The sequence below is a fragment of the Motacilla alba genome, chromosome 2 (genome assembly GCF_015832195.1).
Source record: "Motacilla alba alba isolate MOTALB_02 chromosome 2, Motacilla_alba_V1.0_pri, whole genome shotgun sequence".
Classification (NCBI taxonomy): Eukaryota; Metazoa; Chordata; class Aves; order Passeriformes; family Motacillidae; genus Motacilla; species Motacilla alba.
In genome coordinates this window covers 87,307,039-87,331,615 of record NC_052017.1, presented here as the reverse complement: position 1 = coordinate 87,331,615, position 24,577 = coordinate 87,307,039, and the positions used below count along the sequence as shown (strand labels likewise).

General features: G+C 39.3%; 1 protein-coding gene across 1 annotated transcript in view; it reads right to left on the bottom strand.

The window, feature by feature from the left end:
• Positions 1-24,332, bottom strand: part of LOC119698151 (poly(rC)-binding protein 3-like) — a 507,654-nt gene extending 483,322 nt beyond the window's left edge. Inside the window, exon 1 of the mRNA XM_038129760.1 lies at positions 23,825-24,332. The gene's annotated coding sequence lies outside the window, so the exon portion shown is untranslated. The remainder of the gene's footprint in view (positions 1-23,824) is intronic.
• Between the last annotated feature and the right edge of the window lie 245 nt (positions 24,333-24,577).

The window sequence follows — 24,577 nt, the reverse complement described above, 5'->3', positions numbered from 1 at the left end:
AAGACGGAGATCCTCAAAGGTACTCATGTGAAGATCCACAGAAAACACTGTGGAAGTTTTCTTAGGTCACTTTTCTTAGGTCACTTTCTTAGGTCACTCTAAAGGGGCAAATATAAGAATTTCTCACATGGGTTATGTTTAACACAGATTCACACAGAGTCCTGTAGACACTAGGTTAATCAAAAAGCAAGCAGTGTATTTTGTATCAGAAGATTAAAACTTAGTCAAAAATATTGCTGCTTGGACACCAGTTTCAGAATGGCAGCTTGACTGCTCATGGCACATCCTTTGTGAATACACTGCTAGGAACTCTGCCTTTACCTGGGAGGTGCACAGGACAAGAGCAAAGGTATGGAAAGCTATAGCGTTTGTCAGTGCCCCATGTCCCAAACTACTCATTTTTAAACCTTAAGTTTGGGTTGAGTTTTTTTAACATTTGCTTCTTTTTGTAAATGGAGAAAAGTGCTCTCTTTCTCAAAGTCTTTTCCCCCCGAGATTCCCAGAGATGCTAAGCACCAATGCATAGCAGGAAATGGATGCTGAGAAGTACAAAGCAAAGACTCTGGAAAGAAGGAGACTGGGGTGCACTTATGCTTAAGTAAATAGTTATCAGTAAATCTGCTTTATGTATATATTTGTATTGATTAGACATTTAATTGCAAACATTGTTTTAAAATGGGAATGAGAAGCTGCACTCTATCTGCAGCAAGGAAAACCTTTCCCAGTGTTTGTCAGCTCAATAAGTATTTTCTTGTGGAACTAACAGTATATACTTTGGAGTGCTAATGAGCTCTCTCAATTGTTTTTTTTCCTCCTGGTTGTATTGACACTTCTATTGACAAGATTTGTGTAGTACTGCCATACCCCAAAAGTCTTTATGCGAACAATTTTTTCACAGTCCCTACCTTAAAAATAGAAAGTTATCTCAAATAATATATCCAGATGCAGCTTCTTTGCTAGCTATCATGCCACCTATAAAAGACAACTAAAAAGTTTTAAAAATTAATATGTAGAGAACGGAATTTTAGCTGCAATTTTTTTTGGTCTACATCCAGGCAAAGATTCACAATGAAAACAAGAATCAAAACAAGGTTATGTAAGCTATCAGCAGTTCTCACTTATGAACCCCCTGGCTTCTTGAAGGATTAGTTGCCAGAAATAATGCAAACAGAAATGCAGAGTCCTAACTTCAATATTTATACAACTATTGCATTATTCAAACAGAGACTGATCTTGGTAATTGTTTTAAGTTGTTGTCCTAGATTTCTTGCACTCCTATGAATATGACAGGAATTTGGGCTGAGAAAGGCTTAAAGGATTAGGAAGACAGTTACAGAGAGGCAATATCTTCATTGAGACAGCTTACAAGGTGTTTTTTCCTTATAGTAAAGTTGACACTTTCAGTGACCAAAGAAACTGCAGTACATTAAACTGTGAAAGAGCTGTGAAAAGTTGAGCCTTCTTTACGTTCAGGTACAATCCAAAGGGAAAGATGTAATACTCAGATTCTAACTAAATAAATAGCATAGCAAGAACATTTGCTCCTACCTAGGCACTAAGAGGCAGATAAAATTGACACCACCGCACCTGTGAAGACAGGCTTGCACAACTAGAGTCAGATTGCTGCCCCAAACAAAATCTGCAGTTGTGCCACTCAGGCACTGCAGCTAAGTGTGAAATACCTTCCTCATGCTGATGATGAAACAGGAAGGAATGAAAGCCTGGCAGAGGAAGGAGAGAGCTGTGAGTGGCTGCCCTGCTGAACAGTTTCAAAATTAAATATGAAAGGAACAGCATTTAGAAAGTAGTGATTCTGAGCAGGGAGTGCCTTCTTGCAAGACTGAAATTCTGATTCACTAACACACAAAAAAGCCTTATGACAAAAAGCCTTGAGCTGTCATTCTCCATGTAGGCATGACTGGGGTTATTGGGAAACCCTAAGGGTGAGCTGCCAGGGCTGAGAGGGTGAAAAGTGTGGAGCACTTTGTGAGGATCACTGAAAGACTGTAGGATGAGGGCAAGTGCAAACACAAGAGTACTTGTTACTCTTTCATGTCCCATTCCCTCCTTCCTCTTATTTGTGTTAGTCAAACTTGTGGAATTTTTGACAAAAGCAGGAGTTACTGAGTTATGGGAATTGCTGTTTTCACTCTCCCTCAATTTTTTTCCAGTCTTCTCAATGCAATGAAGATCCGTTTCTTGTATTTGCTGGGAAACACCACCAATTCTTCAATTCATCAAGTCTGAGGCAGAGACTACCTGCACAGAGTAACTGAAATGTTGCCACCTGTTTATATTGCACAACTGGTGCTATTCAGCAAATGCCATCTGAAGGTACTTGAAAGAAGAACTGCTAGTATGTCAGAGGTGGCTTTTCACATCTTACTAATCAGTAGAGGAGGAATGAGACATACAGTGCTTATGGGGAAAAATTAAAAAACCCTACCCTCTGAAAAGAAAAAAAATAAAGGAACTTCCTAATCTATGCATCAAACCCCCCCCACAAATCTATTTGATCAGAAAGTTTTCCCAGTATCAAAATGCATTGGGTAGAACTGAAGACTTAAAATATACAGACCTGAAAATTCAGACCATCTTCAGGCTTGCTGTGACTTTTTTTTTTTTTTTTTTTTTTTTGGTGTAGTAATCAAGCATATCTTTGGGACAGCAGCAGTTTCCCTGATTTATCAAGCTGAGGGTTTGGTCCACTGGTTTCAGAAGAAATTGATGGTGGCTGAGCAATGCACAACAACCTGCAAAACTGAGCTTTCAGAGAGGTGTTGAAATATACACCAGTGAGGATGATTTTTCACATTGCCAAGTATCCTCTATCTGTAATCTTTGCAAGCCTGGGGCTTTTCTCATTCTGGTTACAGAAGTACTTTCCAACTGGCTGGAGTTCTGAAGTCAGGTTCACAGGAGAGGGACCAAAGGTAGGTCACTGAGCCATGAATGTGATTTCTAGGAATCAAATCCCACAGCATGAGCCTGAGGTTCAAAGTGCAGTTTTTCCCTGGATAACTAGCTATAAAGGCTTTTTTATGAAGAGCACTTTCACTGGATCAAAGTTTGGGACCATTCCCAGTTCTAACTTATCCTCTGTTCTTAATTTCTTAAAGTACTGAAAACAGAAATGTGAAATCAAGAGGGTCCTGCAAAATCGAGTGCTTTCTAATGAGGAATAATACTTCTGTTTAATCTAAAGATATGTTGAAAGAATTAAGCAAACTGCTGTAGGAAATGCATCAAGAATAGCTATACACATCTAACAAGAATCAAGATTTAACTTGATTCTATATGCAAATTTTGCATAGCTTGCACATAAACAGCCATCTGTAGGCATTTTTGACAAGGGCTTTCTTAAGCAACAAAACCCATCAGATCCAAGACAGAACACCCCCAACAGACCATAGTTAGCTGCTGGGATAAAATGGTCACTTTCTGAAACAAGCACTTAGTCTTCAGGAAAGTGTCATATCTTACTTCCTTAAAGACATTCATTCAACAAAAAATGCTATAACCTCTGAGTTAACTAACAAAACTGGTGAGGTACAAAAATCAATATTTATACACTGAAACTGAAAACTCAAGGGTTTCTACTGCACTGAACAGCAGAATATAGGTCCTTCTTATAAACAATCCCTACTGAAAAAATGACAGCTCTGGCACAACTCACAGTAGGAAGGGGAAGAGGTAAGACACTTTTTTTTTTGTTATAGAGAAATGCAGTCTTGCTTTGAAGAATGCATGTCAGAGAGATCATACTTTGAACTTGCTCTAACAGAGCTATTTAAAATATTTCTGTGCAGTGAGAGACCTTGTGGTGGAATATGTTAGCGTTCAAAACAGTGAAATAAATAAGAGAGATTTCAACACTGGGCTTGCCCACAGAGTCAGAAACCTTAGTGCTTCTGAATGTTAGCTATTGGGGTGGATTTTGAAGGAAGTAAAACTGCTAGACTGAATCACATTGAATAGCAATATCTTAGTAATGTTTTGTATTTTATCCCACAGGTTAAACTTTCAGTAAAAAGGAACTCAATATTACTTTAAAATTTTCAGATGAGATTAGGCAGAAACAGATGAGACTAGCAGACTAGCATGACTCATAATAACACACCAGTAAAGCTGTCTGTGAGAAGTTCAACAGTGAAAACCAAAACCGCAGAACACTTGTAGTGTAACTACACTGGGCCCTGAATAAGGAAATTCAAACCTGATTCTCTACACAGAATACACAAGTGCATTCCATGCAACATCATTGCAGAGAAACAAAGCACACACTGCTTTGACTACTCACATACATGCATTTCTTGGGGTTGAGTTTTGTGGAAACTGAGCATCTAGGCAGACAGCAGATTGCAAAAATCTCAGTTGTAACTAAGCACTTAGCAAATACTGGCCTGGAACAGTCTTTAGTCTTCCTCAGAATAAATCTCACAACAGCAAGCTAAGGAGGAAAAATTCCTTTAAGCATTGGTATGAGGCACTCTTATTCATTAAGTCTCCAATTCATGTGAATGTGACTACCCAACCTACTCTCCAACCAGCAGAAAATATGCTTCAAGTATTGGAGGGATTCTGTAGGAGCCCAGGCAGGATAGCAGCTCTCCTTGAACAAAATGACAATGAAAATATATTAAAATGTCTCCTGAACTCTTCCATACATGACTGTAATCTTATACCAAAGAAAAGGAGGTACATTGAAGATAATGATGTTTATTACACAACAAATAGTTGAGACCAGAGTACATCTCAAATTGTACCAACTCAGTCTATGCATAATTTGCAGCAGCATGAGTAAATAACAATAATAACAAACTAGCATAAGGCAACTAGGTTTTCTGAGCGATCCCCCTGCATCTCCTTCTACTATTTCTGTTTGAGAGCTACTTTACTGATATCTTAGCCTTTTCCTTAGAGATTATTCCAGTCTGTAGTTCAGCTCTATAGCCTGCAATAAGTTGCACTGCAAAAAAAGTGACCGAGCCTTAACAAAAGACTGTTCACTGGGCACTTTCAAAGGATTATCAAAAATCAGTAACTTCAAAAATGGTACTGGTTAAGACAGTGTGCCTTAAAATAAGTATTGTAAGATCCCTTCAGAGTCACCTGACAGCACTTCCATTTTTCTTCATCCAGCCTTTAGGTCATGTCGCATAAAAAATAATTACCTTATTTTTTTAACAAGCACTGTCTTCTTTTCTGCTTAGAACACCACATAAAATCTAAGTTCTCGTATTTTTTCCCATATATCTCTCTGTATGAACACATACATTACAACTTAATGAGACTCTCATTCTGTGAGTTCCTGCTGCCTGCTGGCATATAGCTCTATTACACTCAAAATATTTAGTGCTTTTATTCTTTATTGTTATCAAGCCTTGTATTTCATTCAGCTCTCTGTCACAGCTACAGATAAGATCTAAGGAACTTTTGGTGTCTACTAACAGGTGCCCAAAAATATGTGTAGCTGGGGTTTTGGCTGCTCATCGTTCTTATACAGATCATGCCGTGTTATGACAACATTCTGCCACATCCTGCTCATGTGGTGCTGCAGCACAAGATTAAATACTTTGTTTCAGACACTCTTTTTAACAGAAAAATACCTCGGAGATCAACACTCCATGCCCACCTCCACCTGCTTTTTTTTCACCCGTGCTGGCAGAAAAACTTGCTTCCCATGAAAATATCTGACCAAAAAGCTTTTCCAGTGTTAATCAAAGCTTGCAAATTTGCACTTGGAAGTGACAGTTCTCCCCACATGTGATTTGAAATGTATTTACTCCCATTCATTTCTCTGGCTTGACTAGATCTTCCATGATGCTGTTTGCCATCAGATTCCCATGATCCCCTAGATAAGGAAAAAGGCTTTTCCTTTTACCAGGTTGGTCAGGAAGTCAAGTTCATAGAAAGATGTAAGCCCCCCGTACTTCCAGCCATGGAAATGAGATGCCATGGAAATATCTCTAAGTTGTCACATTTTAGGTTTTAGCCACCTTTGAACTTTTTGACCATCACCTTCTGATTTCTTTTTTTTTCTTGTTTTTCTTTTTTTTTTAGATTTTATTTTTGAAGAGTGATTATTTTTGAAACAAGGAAATGATTTCAGCATAAAAACTGCCTCCTGTTATGCTTTTTGTCTTGTACCATTGCCTGGGGATTTGAGAAGAGCAGAAAAGATATTGCCTGTATATATGGTCTTTTGGGCTGATGAGGCAAGCAGGACAAATGAGAATGGAATGCATCTTTGCTGCTGAAATACCATTCTGTACTTAATTCAATTTTGCTTGTGTATCAAGAGTGATTGAGAAAGGATATGCAAAAAGTTTTGATGTATGCCCAACATGAACAAGTCTGTAGAGTACCAGTGCATTCAAAATGTTCCTCATTCTTCCTAATGTTCTTTTGGACACTGCAGTCATTGATAAAACTTGTACCAGTCCCAACATGAATAATGCATATGTCAAAAGTTAGTCCACAAATGAACACAGAACACTGCATAAAAGCCAACAACCCACGGAAAAGGAAAAATCATCTAGAAGGATAAGAAAGGAATTTTGTATCGTTCTCCCTTATGAGATCCTCCCTAGAACCATATATTTTAGTTCAGCGAAAATTAAACTTTAAAAACCGCTAAAATACTCAGAAATGGAACACTATAAGCATACCTGTTTAGGAAAACAAACTTAACTTCAGCTCCAGGTGATCTAAAGTCTCTCGTCATTACAATCAGATTTCTTTGATTTTTAGGTGTTTGCTGCTGGGGGAACAAATAAATGACAACAACTTGTAGCTTGCTCTTCTTCTTTCCTTTCTAATTCCTCCCGACATCCTGGAACAAAACCACTTTCTTTTGATTATTTAAAAAATCCCTAATATTTCCTGGAAATAATATAAAGACTTTATGCTTTTTATCCACAGATTTGTGGATACGTATAAATATTCTATATACTATTCTACCATCATCATTTGTGGTCTTGAAAACAAGAAAAATACTTTTGTAGTTACACTGATCATTGAGTTAACAACTTACATAAATACTTGGATTAGGTAGAGCATGACATTGTAGAAGAAAGAAATTTAAATCCAGTGGTATGTCAGACTGTGTGTCTATAAATGTATGTCAGCACCATACTGCTTCATCATTTCTTTGTAATGATTTGGATAAGGAAAATTCAAAATAACAACAGATATTCCAAAGTACGCATTCATCTCAGGTTGCTACATTTCTCCAATTTCTGATATTGGATGTTGCTTTCATAAACATTTCATTAGCATATCTGAAGAGTGGCTCTGCCTCTTTGCTGTTCAACAATAGCATAGTATGAACAGATAATTTGACACGTAAAATAGAGTTTCATCTCCCACAACACTTTTACCTGGCTTTAAGACATTGATCTATTCTCTGAAACATTCTGATTGGCTGATAACAGTGAATTTCATGTGCCTGACTATGTTTCACTTCCTTTATAGCATAAACATTTTTGGCATAATTTCTTTTCTTTTCTTTAAATTAAATTCCACTTTGCTTTATTTTCAGTGTCCTTAAAGAGCCTTGTAGTAGAATTATTTATAAACTTAAATGAGGTCTAAGGAGAAGATCTCGCTGTCTACACTCTCCACCAAGCCTAAAAACTTTCTTCAGAAAGCTGCAATAAATTATAGTTCCATGACACCAAACTCCTGCTGTGTGTTGTCATGGAACACACATGATATTTGTTGAAACTAATAATTTTCCATGAAATATTAGGTGAATAGATAAATTAAAATCAGCAACAAGAAATGCCAATCTTACTTGTACACTTCCAATTAATTCTTCCCATAACAACATCTTTTTTTTTTTTTTTTTTTTTTTTTGAGCAGAATGCTGTTCAACTGGATGAATTCCAACCACTCCAGTCAGAAGGGGCTTGGTTTCCAGTGCTGTATGTTCCCCGGCTAAACAAGATGCATTTGATCATTGTCTCACAGCAACTGCTTTTAGTTCCACATTAAGAAGTTTCCCTCCAAAAATATATGGCTATCACTGGGCCACTAAAACTAATTTTAAGCTGTTAGTCCTGATTTTCACTTTCTCTGTTAAAAACTCATAAACTGAAAGCCTACCTGGATTAAAGGGACTTAGCACTATGGCTGGTGGCTATTCTCTGTGGTTGGAGCAACTGAAGGCCTCTTAATAGACTCCTGTAGGAGACAGTAGCAATGGTCTCAATGGTCTGTTCTACAGAAGACAACAAGATGGTCTTTTGCACCGCAGAAAAATGCACTTGCAGGCCCTAAATCTGGCACACAAAAGTGGCCTTTGCAAGCAGGCAGCCCATTCAGGTAAGGCCAGTACTGTCCTGCCTGTATAAAATTTGCTAAAATGGTATCAGATTGTTCCAGCAGAAGTGAAAGAGTTAAAAAGAAATCATGTATAAATCAAATTTTGCAGGAATCACTCTGTTACAACAGATTGTGGAGCACTATTTTTTCCCACTCTTTCTGATACAAGCACCCTAGGCAAACTTTCTAATTAGAGCAGCAGATGTATGCAGTGCCATGTCTCTGTGAAGTTATTATGCCCAAACCAAATTTTGTCACCAGCAGCCAATAATTCGTTTGTCTAGTAAGGGCTTGAAGTGGCTGTATCAATTATTTAAAAACATCCTAAGAAGAGGAATCCATTTAAAATCTTCTGGGAAGCCCAGTTATAAAACAGTGCATGCTCAGGTTTCATTCACAATATTGTCTTTTTAAAAATACAATATTACTAATTAAGGCTTAGTGCATTAGGCCATTAGTACTTGAGTGATTCATGACAGCATAACGATCTTGCTTATAATTTGTGCCTTAATTTATGGGATACTAAGAAAAAAACAAAGGAAAAAAACCTAAGCAATTTGCAAAACTGAAACTCATCCAAAAACTGCTTGCAGTAATTTCTCCTGAAAAGTGACTTTACAGTGTGTAAGTGCTATGCTGGTAAGAAAATGCTTCCTATCAATAATTAAAGGATAATAAAAGTTTTATGTGTCAGAAGACATCCTCAAAACAGGACTAGAAAGAAGAACATTCCTTTTCATCCAGACCTTCCACATTTTAAAGCTCAAAGTAACATCCTTCTCAAAGAATCATTTAAAATAAACTATTTAGTGAAATATATGACTATCCAAAACTCATCAGAAGCCATAATAACAATGCAAATTAGCACAATTCTAAGAAAAGTTGCAGCAGAAAACAAAGGTCTGCACAGTGCCAAGCATCCCTGAATGCCATGGTTAGCCATGAAGGATGCGGGTGGTTATCATGTCAGGGTTGGAACAAAAGCACTACAGAGAGGGTCTACAACCTTCTGTTGATTCCAAGTCTCTTAGCTGTCTAAGAAGGTCTGGCCCTTGTCTGACCCCTCCAGTTGGAGTATGCTGAGGGTCTGGAGCTGTCAAGACTTGGAGTCCATCACAGACAGTCTGCATCTTCTCAGCTGTACAGGCACATAATTGAAAGAATTTCTCGGGAGTGGATTGTATTTTGAGCTTCATGTTGTCCTGGCAGATGTGGCTGTTATCAGCGAATGTACACAAGAGTTACAGGAGATGGGAGGAGGAAGGCAAGAAGCACATTGCCAACAGGATTTCAGAAAAACTGTCTAAAAATAATAGTAACTCTGCTCTCTGATTTGAAATATCCACATCTAAGACTGACAAAGACAGAAGCTTAGCAGGATTTTCAAAGAGGTCTTTGGTGCAAAATCCTCTTTAATACTGATGGAAGTTAGTGAGTGACGCTAGAATGGGATTTTCCAAGAAGTCTAAGTTTTTGGACAGCTTATCCTCCTGCTTCCTCAACTTTAGTTGCTATTGAACTCCACTGTCATCACACTATGTGACAGCACTTATACTTACAGGCAGGAGGACCGAACAAGCAGCAGCATTCCTTGGGAGAAAACCAGTTCCTCTGCTGCCAAGAAGGCACCTTCACCACAACTTTGCTGCTTTGCAAGTTTGCAAATCATCCTGCAAGTGAGATCTGGTGTGTTGGATCAAAACACCAGCTAAACAGCAGAAAGCTAACCCTTGAAACACATGGGTGGGTCTGAAAGAGGTTACTGTGAGCAAATTGCAGCCAGGATATTTGAAGGCAAGCCTGTCCCATTGCTAAAACACTACTAAAGTGCAAACTCTGCATGATTCTGAATGGATGCTGGGATTGGCATGAGGATACTGACTGCAACTGAGGAGGTATTTGTTTAAAAAATAACTGCAGTCATTATAGTCTGAAGAATTAACTAAACCTGCAACTAAACCTTTTAACTAAACATATTTTTATACTTTCCATTTCAAATGATTTAATAGTACAGAGCTACTCATCTACATAGCATTTAGGTGGCAGTTTAGAGCAACATTTGGATTGATGGAATCATTCATGTTAAAAGAAAAGCTCTCAGTTTTGTGGTGACAAATATTTAATTTGGAATTAATTCTCTTGGTCAGTCTCCCTATTTCTGGCTATCAAATGGGCAAGTTAGGTTGGAGTCTCCATATCCAAAGTCCGTAACTCTGAAGGGAACCAGAAACCCACTCATAGATTTTCCTCCAGTGTCTTGTTGCAGGAATTGAAGTTAGAATTGTGTGGCAAACTCACTCTCTTCTAACACTGAATATAAGGATCCCCTTTGATCTCCTGACCTTCCAATAGAGTTTGTCATCCCATGTCTTTGGCTACTCAGAGAACCTGGAGTCTCTAATCCCCTCTCCACCTCTTCTCATGCATATAATTAATCTGTAACTACAGTTGCTATTTTAAAAGTGCAGCCTCATCTCATGATGAGCTTAGTTCACCACATTTTAAAACACAGGTAACTTTTGTTCAGTAAATTCAAAACTCTCTTCAACAGGCTCTCTGTTTAGCAGGCTGTGGTACACAAGTACTCTTGGTAATGGAGTTGCAGCAATTAGGTCTGGAACCATCTGAAGATGCCACCTGTTTTTCAATACTCAACTACTTTGATCAATCTTTACTACGTAGGAGCTTGGCATGCCGTTACAGGCCACAGCTGGTATTTCCACGTTCTTGTACTCATCCAATTTTATCATGACTTGATTACTAAAAGTCTGGTTGAAAAACCTTGGTTTACATCATCTCTTTCTGCTCCTCCTCCCCTGCCACACTCCCCAGAAAAGCTGAAAAAACTCTGATTTCGGTTTGCTTAGCTTCATCTCTATTGCCCTATCATATTTCCTTTTGTTGTTTTTTTTTTAATTTTATTTTCCACTTTTGAATAATGGAAGACCTAATATTTTCTAAAGAAGGTAAGAATTAATTTGTATTTAATGTAATTTTATTGATAAAAAGGTTGTATTTCTTGATTTGCTTTGGTCATGTAAAAACAATCCCTGAATAATGAGGTGCCACACCGAGTTCGAAAACTCTTTTGACAAGGCTTCAGTAATAACTCCAAACTATGGGCCCTATGCTGCCCCATGAAATACAAAGCTCTTATAGGTTATTTTTTATTACATTATTTGCTATGACACCTCTCCCTGATGTGCTGATTCTTACCATAGCAACAGCATGTGGAAAAAGAAATTTGAAATCAAAAAGCATCCGAAGCATCCCAGGAAAACAGATAAGAGACTGCCATGACTTATAATTATTATATTTTTTCCCAGATCTATATTTAATTTTTTAATAAAAAAATTGTGTGGGCTTTTTTTTTCCTGTTTTTTTCTTTAATAACAACAATGTAAACAACACTTCTGTGTGTTTAAGCCAGCATAAACATCCTGGATTGATGAACAGAGTTAATGCCAAGGACTCTAGGTCCTTCCCAGCCCCAACCTTTGTGCACCCACACACTGGAAATCTATTCCCCTATATGGATTTTGAATCTCTTCCATGCCCAGGTCTGCAGGACAAATATGACTCAGAGCTGACTCCTACAAACACTCAAAACTGCAGTCCTGCTAGGTTAAATGGGACAAATCTAACGAGGGAAGTCATTTGCCATCACAGGTATACAGAAATCTTTATGCTGTGACACACACCCCTTTCCAGGAAGAGGACATCTACACCAGGATTAAAGGTGGCTCATTACTAATGGATTAACGCCTTGCAGATAACATGCATAGTCATTCTGCAGGCAAGGCAAATATCAATGGCCCCAGGAGAAAGCTCAGAGGAGTTTTTGGTGTTGGGCAGCTGATATGAGTTACAGTTCCAACTGCTTCATTCACTGTGGAATTTTACTGTTTCAGATACTGCTTCTTGTAGTAGTACTATAGCATTGACACAGTAAATACTACTTTTTGTGGTGTTTAAAAAATATCTGATAAACAGAACTGTATCTTATCCATCCATGTTAAATTTCTAACAGAAAAATAATGACACATAATATGCAAAGAAGTAGTTTTTTATAAATGAAAATGCAATCATTCCAGTTTAGGTAAACACTAGCTACCTGTATAACATAATAATACAATTGCTTAAAATATTTCACACATAGGGGACTATGACTTTAAAGTTGCAAATTATGTAAAGCTTTGATCTCATGACTTTACTCCTTGGTTTTTGAAAAAGAACTGAAATAGAAAACTGAAAATATTGTGTATGGACAGAATTTTTCACTTGGAAGGAACCTAAAATGATCATCTAGTCCAACTGCCTGACCAATTCAGGGCTGACCAAAAGTTCAAGCATATTATTGTCAAAATACCTGTAAAACCCTGACAGGCTTGGGGCATTGATCACCTCTACAAGGAGCCTGTTCCAATGTTTGACCATCCTCTCAGTAAAGAAATGTTTCTTCATATCTATTCTGAACTTTTGCTGGTCCAGTTTTAAACCATTCCCACATATCTCATCACTGAGTACCCAGGAGAAGAGCTGAGCGCCTCCCTCCTCATATTCTCTCCTTAGGAAGCTGTAGAAAGGTCACCCTTCAACCTCCTCTTCTCCAAACTAGACAAGCCCAGAGTCCTCAGCTGCTCCTCACAGGACATAAGTTCCAGCTTTGTTGCCCTCGTCTGGACACATTCAAAAACCTTCACATTTTTCTTAAAATGCAGGACCCAGAACTGCACACAGTGCTCAGGGTGAGGGTATCCCAACATTGGTACTTTTGAAAGCTTTTCAAAATAAAAGCTTTTTTAAAACTATTTTGAAAGCTTTTTGAAAGCTATTCAAAATAAATTCATGAAACATAAAAATGCCAGCCACTTGAATTTCCTGTCCTCTATTTACATTATACTTCAAGGATCAAAAATAAAAAATACATCTTCCCTTTACCAGTAATTTTAAAACCAGAAGATGTGCTCAGAATCAAAAGTAAGTAATTTCTGGCCTCCCAAATGAGGTACTTATTGGTAACAGAGTGCCAAAGCTACACGAAATCCAATGCATTCTTGATTAAGAATATTAGATAGTCCAGTATTGAAATAACTTTGCTTAGAGCATAATGGCTACCTCCTATTTGAAAGACTGACTAATGCTTAGAATATTTCATCTGCGTAAATGTTAAGAACTCAACTCTCACCAACTGAAATTTAATCCAAAGGGGAAACAGGACTTTTTTTTCAAACTACAAACAAAGATTCTTTCTTTTTTACTTGAACTATTTATAGTGAGAAACCAGAACTAAGCCAAATGAAAATGAGTCTGCAAAAAACCCTGTGGAGCACTGCGCACTGGAAGATCAAACCTCCCAAAAGAGAAATGTGGGTAAGGCTCCTGACATCATTTACACTCTGAAGGTCAATAGTGAAATCTGGTTTAAGGTTAGTCATCCATAAATGGGGAGCATGACCAGAAACCTATTGTGCCTAACTCTACACCATCATCTATCCTTCACAAGAACTTAGGAGTCATCACTATAGCTGGCCTCTGTCCAGCAAGAACTTTGCTTTTTAAGCCCAGCAGTGAGCAGGACTGCTCCACACCCTGAGTCAGTAAACATCTTACATTGAAGCTCAAGTACAACAGCTCAAGTAGTGCAAAAACAAAGTAATAAAAGCAGGCCGTGAACATATTGAAGGGGAAAAGAAATCAGAAAACTGGAACAGTCTCCAAATGGAGTAAGGGAAGTTAAAAACTCCCTAAATAGTTGTAAGAAGGAGTTTGATCAGTACATGAAAGGAATTGTATGACATCTTGGCTGCAAAAGCAAGGGACTGAACTGCATAACCCAGAAGAATCAGTCATATCTTCTTACGAGCACACAATTCTCTATAGGTATGTTTAAAGGGAGAAAATAAAGTTTTTAAAAAATGTTATGAAAAGGCACCAGAACCCATAGAACATGATCAAAGCAAAATCTAAGATAATCATCTAGCACTTATGATTTCTTAGACTTTCAAAATATTTTATTTAAGTAAGTTAGCTAAATTTTTTTTAAATACATCTTTTATTCTGTCTAGACAGCATGACATCATCTGACTGCATCTTATTTCTCACACGGCTGGGTAAACTGCTTTTTTCCAACCCTCTCTTCCTCTCTTCTAAAGAATGGAATCCATAATGTGGTTTAGCATGTGTCTGTGTATTCCTGCATAATGTCCCCATTTAATATTTTAAAACAAATCATTAAAAAGATAACCAGTAAGACCTGGGAGCTTTATATTTCATTCATTACAAAACATATTCTAATATTTTCCTCCTTTTCTCTGAAGGCATTTTATTCTGAATTTACTTTTATCCTTCTATATTGTTTCTTCTTATTGCAAGAGAAACTTGAATCATGCATCACCATTTAAAAGTAAGCATAACATATTCTGTACATGTATGGCACACTGCAGGTGCAGCTCTGAGATAAAAGGGGCAGAAAAATGTTTTGTTTGGGAGCCATAAACACTGGGTTAATAAAAAGTCAGTATGGAATATGCTGGGGGCCTCTGACGGAGATGCACATGAAGGATGTGAGATGGAAGCCTGAAGCTTCTAGTGGGACTGCTGAGCACTGAACTCTCTCATTCATAACACAAGGAGGTGAAGTAAGCCCCAGGTCACAGGCACTGCTCTGCTCAACAGGGGTCATGAGGGACAGGGTAGCTGCTTGAGAGGAGTAGGAAAAATGCCCTGCTTGATCATGTAATTAAAGACTGCACAGCAGGTGTGCCCATGAATTAAATACAAAGGCAACATAAATACAAATAAATACAAACGCAACTCTTTTTGTGACTTTCAAATACTTTATTTTGCCTCTTAGATGTTTTTAACATCTTTTTTCCTTTGCATGCAGCCATTTTAACTGCTCACTCTAAGTACTGTCCCAGGTGGCTCCTTCCTTCCATTGTGTTACCACTCCATGTCTTCCTAGCCAGACTCTCTTCTAAATAATTTATAACTCAGAATCTCACCAGGACTTTCAGACCAAGAGCACAGATCCATCGTCAGCCTAAGTCAATTTTATGCTGCCTTTTCCTACGCCTCCCCTCCACTGTGCCTTGAGGCAGCTGTAGTGTTAATATGAGCAGTTAGTCAGATGGATCAAGGACCTGACTGGGCTAAATTTTTTTCTTTTATATTACCAGTTGCAGCACACTATTCAGAGGAAAGAAGGAGGATTGTGCAGGACTCCCTCTGCAGAAGCAGCTGGAATTTAGACCAACTTAAGCTGATCTTGAAACTATACTTTAAACTGACAGTGTACAGCTCCCTTTCAACCTGCAATTTCACCTTCTAACATTAGTTGTGCTTTCTTCCAATCCAGCCTCCAATCTCTGATATTTGTATTGTGCCTTTTATCTCACATTCTGTTAAATCTTATTAATCCCATCCCAGAGCAATGCTTTTCCCTCTTCCATCCTCTCTCAGAGACTCCCTCACACTTACTTTTTTTAAATTTTTTTTTGCTTATGCAGGTACTTTGTTACCCTTTTGTTTAATAATTTCTTTGGTTCCATATATTCTACTATCCCTGATTCTGCCTTACATTGCTTACACCTCTAGGCTGCACTTGTATGTGTCACACAGAAGCAAAATCTACACGAGAGTGCAAATTTAGAAGCTGCTTTTAAGATTTCAGCCTTGAAGATCAAGCGTGAGTTTGCCTTTGCAATACATACTGGAAAGATCTCACAGGAGTGAAGGATCTGATATTATCCATATGGCACTGCAGATTTCACCTTCAGACTCGAAAGAATCAAAATCCTCCTCTTCCCAGATTTTTCCGTATTGCCAGGCAGGAGAGTTCTGCCAATCCCAAATGCTAACACAGGCACCTATCCCCACTCAAAATGCAGTTTTAAAACTAAGCTGGTGACTAGGAACAGTCACATTTACAATTCTTTTCTAGTCTCTGCCCCACATTACCACCGAAAACTAACTGTAAAAAAAGAGAAGGAAAATAAATTACCTTCTCCTGGTCTTTTGTTTTACTGTTACTGCTGCTTAGTATTTTGTCTGTGCACTACAAAACCTGGGAGGGGGGGGGTTCTGAAATGACTAATTAGTTGATGTTTGTGACACAGAAACATAGAATGCTTTGGGTTAGAAGGGATCTCCAGGATCATCTAGTTCTAATCTCTGTGCCATGGGCAGGGATGCTCGAAGACACATCCAACCTGGCTTGAAACACTTCCAAGGGTGGGACGCCCACAATTTCTATGCATAGCCTGTTCCAATGCTTCACCAGTGTCTCATCTCTGACATGTAAAGAGTAACCAATGAAGTATCCACCTGCTTCTAGAATTCATAAAATATTTTTATATTAGGTGAAAATCCAAATACAGAAAAAATAATTTCTTGCACGTAAATGGACAACCAGAAACATACAGCTAAAAGACTGTATTTTTTATCATATAGAATTAATATATTTAAAAGATTCCTATACTTAACATGTGCTTTATTTAGACCTCAGATTTTAGAAAGAACTCTCAATTTATTTCATCCTGTGATGGAATTGAGCAGTGTCGTGTTGCAGAAATCAAGTGAAAGTGCCAAGGAATTTTGGTTTAGTTATGCAGACTGCCTGAAACACGAGCCATCTCATACAAGATAAGATTCTCTGAAGTAATAATAATAGATACTTCACACCTTCCCTGTTGTCAGTGTTCTACCAGCCTGTTTGGAGTCTCTCACTTAGGCAAGAAATCCTACTGAAGTCAAGAAATTATTTAACAGGAATGGGAACTGCTGAATTTTGCCATAGCTCTGCTACCCCATTTTACAGGTAGGAGCAGCATGGCACAAACTCCACGTTCAGTGCCACTTTAGGAGATGTTTCTAAGACTTGCAATGAGAACTCCTGAGACACTGACCATGCCTCTGTAATGGTTAAGTGAAAGCTAAGCCTTAACTTTGAACTTCCATACATTTATAGCCCAAGTTGTTCCCCATTCAATACTATAAAGGCAAAATGTATACACCTTTTCAAAAGGCACATAAATGAAACAGAACACACTTCTCCATTGACAACACAACAGGAGAATGAGCCATTCACATCCTTATTTAAATACAAGTATTTACATTTGCTAAGTTTTACCTTTCTGTTCCTGTTACAGTCTCAGGTGGGTTATACAAATTTGAAACCTGATCTGCTCTGAGCTGTGCCTGGAAGGTGGCCATCACAGGGCTTGGAACCAGATGATCTTTAACATCCTTTTCAATCCCTATAATTCTAAAAAATTTCATTACGTTTCTGCACTGGTAATAAACACTCGGATTTTGTCCAACAAGGGTACATCAAGTACATCATGGTCAGGTACTCGTCTTTTCCTTCAAAAAGACAGGCTTCTTTGTTTATCCTGAAGGGTTTTCTAAGCCCACCTCAGGATCCTATTTCCTTCCCAGTTCATGTTCCCTGTCTTTCACCACATTGTCTTTGAATATCGGTGTACTCAAGGTTACTGAGGCAGCCATCATGACCTAAAGATATTGCCTGAAACTGCTAAGGTTGGCTTGTAGATGTTTTATGAATTCACCAGGTGAAAGAATGGCAATGGTATGACTGGTAAGAAAATCATACAGTCATGGTGCTTTATTCTACTAGAGCTCAAAGAACTCTACCACTTTGACCTGCATAAAATTTTCAAATTTTGATTGTAGATTTAAAAAATCTATGTGGGAACTCCAGATTATTAAAGATACTCATTATAAAAGATACTGTTGCATGTAAAGTGCCAATATATTTGAAACACACTATGCCACAATATACATGTGCTGGTTTTAACTGGGATAGAAGTAGTTTTCTTCACAGGAGCCAGTATGGGGCTGGGGTTTGGATTTTTCTTGGAAACAGTGTTGATAGCACAGGGATATTTTCATTAATGCTGATCAGTGCTGGCACAGTGTCGAGGCCTTTCCTGCTTCTCACCCCACCCCATCAGTGAGGAGGCTGGGGATTCACAAGAAGCTGGGAGGGGACACAGCAGGGACAGCTCACCTCAACAGATCCAAGAGATATTCCTTAGCATATGGCATCATGTGCAGCACATAGAGCTGGGAAAGAAGGAAGGGGAGGGATGCTCAGCATGATGGTGTTTGTCTTCCCAAGTCACTGTTAGAACAGACAGAGCCAGGCTTTCCTGGGGATGACTGAACACCTGCCTGCCTAGAGGAAAAGATGAAAGAATTCCTCGTTTTGTTTTTCTTGTGTCTGTGGCTTTTGTTTTACCTGTTAAACTGTCTTTGGCTCAACCCATGAGTTTTTCCTCTTACTCTTTGGATTCTCTGTCCCATCCTGCTGGTGGGGCAGTGAGCAAGTGGCTGTGTGAGCCTTAGTTGCCATCTGGGGTTAAACAACAACAACATGTCACTTAAATTAATGAAATTTTATATTAACTACTATTAAATAAGAGGACTAATTTCTCATCAGACTTCTGGGGTTGGCCCTAAAACCTTGCTATAAAACTAACTACTTTTTAAAATGCACACAAAAGAGCCTGTCAAAAATTATTAATAATAAATCCTTCTGCACCTATTTTTAAGTAAACCAAGAGCCAAATTGTAATCAAGAAATGTATAGTCCTGAGCCATCCACACCTCGAAAGGCCAAATGAATGAACTTTGCTTTCTTGGATTAAGTGTTCACAGCATCTAAATATATCTAATGCATAGATGACAAAGTCAGATGTTGCAAGATCCATAATCAAAATTATTGGATTCATACTCCTTGGTAAAAGCCTTGCCGGCTAGCAGGAATCAATATTGCAGTATGCATATCGCCCTATAAACAAAATATAAGTTTTGTCACTGATACAATGGCAGTGCTGGAACAGGTACCCATCTACCAGCATGGAGCTGCAGCAGTGGACTGAGTAGGAGGAACTGCCTCACCCCACTTTAACCTGTAATTACTTGGGCTGCTCCTAGCAGATTCTTTGGGACATTAGTGATCATTGGGACTTACAGTAAAACTCATTCTGAAAAACGCATTTCCTTTGAATTATGTTTAAAAAGCTGTCTCTCCTCACGAGACATGAAATACCATATTTATATCAAGCAAATTCGGAACATTTTAGCTCCAAGGCCACAGCTCTTCTTGCATTTGGTTAGAATTTGTGGAGCAGTTAAACTGTCTAAAGTTAACAATAACATTCTTTTCCCTTTCCTACAAACACTTTCTGCACACAAAACAACCTCCAGCCTATGCTGGCAAGTAGGGTAGAATAGCTGGATGCAAATCCAGGGAAAACTGGAGTAAATAAAAACATACCACAAAGAAACACTGCAGCTGGGGACTCCTCTCCAGAATTACTTTTCACTTGACCTCCTACAAACAGTTGTCATCAGAGAGCTGTGTTAGCACTGCCAGACTGTAATTAAGTCGTCCCTATCTAATGAAGGGAAAAAGAAGCAGACTGATGAATGCAAACCATAGGACAGAGGAGTTTATACTGTTAAGGGTGAGGGAACGCTTTGCTGTCTTAGCCCTGAACAACTCAGCCACTGTAGCACCAGATATTAGACCCCCTGCTTTGCAGAGAGCCACCCTCTTCCTGTCCCTGCCACGCCTGAGCACTTGTTCCCTCTGACACCCATCCACATGCACCACGACTGGGAAGGGAACTGCTGGTAGATCTGTTCAGCATCTGGTTCTTCAGAGTAATGCATTTCTTAGGAGGAAAAAACTAATTTTCTTCTATGCATAAGTACAACAGAAGAAAAATACTTATTTTATTATAAAGACTGTATTTCTAGCAGACAAAATGCAAATAAATAGTCATCTTTGCTTAAGGTAACATAATTCATCGAAACACCTTAAAATTACAAATACACACTCGGATGGAAACACATACACATATAGTACCATTTTAAACTAGTAAAGAAAGAGGTATCTGAAGAGGAAAATGGATTAAGACTTTCAGATGCTACTGATTTTTAATGTATATTGTAAGTGCATTCTGCATGGACACAGATAAAACCACGGCACCCCAGCCCCAAAATTACCAGGCAGCCCTGTGATAGTTCTCATTTACTTTGTTAAAACTCTAAGAAAAGTCCACCATCAATACAGTTTCCTTGATAAGTATACCCAAATGAAACAGCAATTTTGCCCCGCAACAAAATGTCACTGAACCTGATGGGTATGTAATTTAGGACAAGACAAAATACAGATGTTCTTCTTTTGTGAAACCACCATATCCACAGAACAAAAACTCCTTTGACTAAGCATTTTACACTCACATTGCAGAATAACAAGGTGCAATAATACAAGAAAATCCTTTCAGTTAGTGAGCAGTAGAGAGAAATCCCACCTTACTTTCACAGCAATAAGGTCCACAAAGTTGGAGTGACTTCTGGACGCTCCATTACTTTGTTTATAGAAGTTCACAGCTTTTAAAGACTTGTTTCAAAAACAAAACAAACAAACAAAAAAAGGCTTTAGAAGTGAATAAATCCAAGGTTTGATGCCATATCCAAATCTCAAAATATAAGTTAAAGAGATGTTTAATCTAGGTTAGTACATTACAGAATAAGCTAAGTGTTGCTGTGCTGTCACTCATGCCAATGGGAACAACCCCCAGATCAAACTCAACATTAACCTCACTTCAACACTGTCATACCCAGCTGAAAGCACTCCTGTCTTTCAGCTGTCATAAAAAAACCCCAAACACATGACTTGCTCTTTTTGTGTACAGACATTCCATCTTTTTTTTTTTTCACCAACAGCTAAGCAACCAACTGAAGGTTCCTAGTGTGTAGATTCTGAAGTGAGCACTGCTTTTTCAGAAACAGTTAAAGGACACCAGGAGAATTCTCCTTTAAAGGCTCCTAAGAAAAACAAGGTTAAGAGTTTTCCGTTTCCTGATATATTTTAGTGTTGATGTGGTAAAAGACAATATCTACCTGCAAACATACAATATGCACCCAAAGTAAAATCTAAACAAAATGAGATCTGCTGTCAATAGTATCCTTTGGAAATACCCTAAATCCTGACATGGTGAGATAAAAAATCATGAAGAGTGCTGATCATAGGTTACTCCTGGTGACTTCAATAAGAGAAGTGAATATTTCAGCCTTCTGTGGATTAAAACAAGGTGGCACGATTTTTATCTACAGAACAAGAACTGTTCTGTGCTACATGTGATTTTAACAGCAAACTCTATCAAACCAGAAAAATTGTATCACATTGCAGTGCTTACCAAGAAAATATGTTTAGCCAGCAGTCAGGGTTCAGCAGAACCACAGATGACAAGCTAACATGCATCACCCATATTTATTTATCTAAACTGCCAGTGCACTGTGCTCGTTTTCCATCCCGTTTTTTTTACCCTGCATCCCTTCAAGAATGATGTACACAGCACATCAGGTGTCTCTCCCCTCACAGCTATCAAGCATCTCACTCAAAACATGCTTCCCACTTTCACAATCAGCCAGCCACAGCAGAAAAAAAAATCCAAGGCAAACTTGTGTAAAATATTTTAATTTAGGCTAACAAGAAATGATGAAATGTCCCTTGATAGCACAAGACTATTTCCATGACTGCTCATTTTTACTGAGTGTTATCTATGCAGCATGTGGAAAGACAGGATATTTTGGAATTGCATTAACTAGACATTAATATTCCTGTATCCATGAAGGCCTCCAAACACAGATACAACAACCATTTTAGCTGATTTATAAACTTTTAGATACAAAAATGATTCAACCTGTTAGCAAACATGTATGTATACATGTATGTATACATACATGTATATGTGCGTGTATGTATGTCACGCACTTTGTATTTGTATTTTATAAGTAAATTCAAGTCTCACAGCCAGACAAGTACTTTTGAGCTAATATCTGAAACTGTATACCATTGTGAAGGCAGTGTTCCTTACAAGTTCTTAAGCAAAATCACCACTTGTTTTGAAACAAACAAGAGAGATGTGAAAAATCCATGAAAAAGAGCTAGAGGCTGTTATTTTGCTCCATATTAAGTGACACTTTGCAAATGGCACCCTGCAAGTTATGCCTTAACGCCTTGTTAAAATGCAACTAAAATCTATATTACCCCGCTTGACACACATAGGTAAAATACATAATTGAAGGCACACTAAAAGACTTGGGGGAAATCCATGAAACATATAAATTACTTGATTGCCTCTAAATAATAAATCGCTCCCCAGCAGATTTATAATAGACTGTTTTACCGTAAAAACACATTTCTGCCATCAACAGGCACAGTTGTCTGAAGAATGAAAAAAAAAAAAGTCTAAAACAACTTTGGAATTGGGAAGTAAGACAGACTCCAATGTTTTGGCTGGCTGACCAAACTGATACTGTTTCACGTCTCTTATTCTCACTGAACACTAATATGTAACAGCAAATGATCCATTTACTCTGGATCACAACTGTTATTTTCCCCACTCATCCCTGGAATAACACTGTCTTGGGCTGCTAGAGGAACAGAAATGCTATCCCTTCTCATTAGCTGTAAAGTTTTCCTTTTCTGCACTCCTCTACTGAGAAGCCAGGAGAGGAATGGGAGCCATCACCTTGAAGGTGCCAGTAATGATCTATGGAAAGATCTTCTGGAGCACTAGGGACTGAACTCTGTGGAGAGCTCTGTAGCTTTCCTGCATCCCTGACCAGTTTCTCCCTCAGCAGCCCCTGCTGAGCTCCTTGCTCTATGTACAGGGACTGTTTGGTAGCTTTAACACTCATCATCCCAGGAACACGAAATACAAACGCGCTTTGCACACTCACCCACACACTCATTCACTCTCAAGACACACGTGCACACACACAGAGCTCCCTTGGCACTACATGCAATTCATTCCAAGTCCCCGGCGTATAGCTTCAAAACAGAAACCAAGCGCACACACAGAAAGGAAAAAACCCAACAAAACCAAAACAACAAAGCAAAAAAAAACCAAAACCACCCACCCACCACCAAATCCCAACCAAACATCCCACCAAAATATTAAAAAAAACCCGAACAAATAAACGACACAGCAAGGAGGAGGGAATGAGGAAGGGAGTGGGGGGTAGGACGAGGAAAAAGAAGCTTGTTTTTTTTTTTTTCCTGCTGTTGCTGTGGCTCCCAAGCATGCAGCGCTAAGGAAGAGTAGTTCCCCACTTTCATCAGCCAGCTACATCCTTGGGATAAAAGGGAGCAGTCCGGAATGATGCTGAGGCTGCAGAAGGCAAAATAAGGCTTTGCCTGACTCCCCATGAAATTCTCTCCTCCACATCCCCTCCTCCCTAAAACCTGCCCTAAATGGGAAAAAAAAAAAAACCAAACCAAACCAAAACAAAAACCGAAATCAAAATACCAAAAAAAAAAAAACAAAAAAAAAAAAACCAAACAAAAAAAACCCCAAAACAAACAAACAAAAAAAAAACCACAAAAAAAACCAAAAACCCAAAAAGAAAAAACAACACACAAGGAAAAAAGTGATGAAAAGACACAACTCACCTTAACAAGGGGTGTTGGATGGGGTCAGAGAGGAGGAAGGGTATAAAAAGATCTATTTTTAGCAGAGGTTGTGATAGTATTGAAACACACAGACACAGGGTTTGGAAGCAGGGAGAAGAGTATAAAAAATGAGGGGAAGAGAAATTATCAAGAACGTGTAAGTCAGTCTGGCAGGAGAGAGGACAATCCCCAAGAAAAAAAAAAAATTAAAAGAAAAAATAAATTTAAAAAAACCCCAAAAAAACAACCACCAAAAGCCGAGAGGAGAAGGAGGGAGAGCGCGGCGGTGCCGGGCTTGTGTTTTGTTTCTCTTCGCTGGGGGCGGGCGGAGGCGGCGGGGCGGGGGTGTGGGGGGTGTTCGCGCTTTCGGCGAGGGGCCCCTCGCTGCCTCCCGGCGGGGCTGCCGCGGCCCGAGCCTGCTCCCGGCGGCTCCGGGCGGCTCCGGGCGGCCGCGCTCGCTCCTCGCCCGGCTCCGGCGGCTGCGGCGGGCGCGGCGCTCCCGCGGCTCGCTGGGGCTCTGCAGCCGCGTTCACGCCGCCGCCGCTGCTCGGCCACCCCCGCGCCCGCGCTCCCGCCGCCGCCGCCCGCGGGCGCCCCCCGCCGCCAGCGCTGCGGGCCGGGGCGCGGGCGGGCTCCGCGCCGGCCGGGACGGCGGCGGGGCGGGGGCTCTCCCTCCGCGGCCCTGCCCCTGCGCGGGGAGAAGCGCCCGTGCGCGGCCGGGGGAAGCGCGGTCCCCGCCCGCCGCGTCCGTGC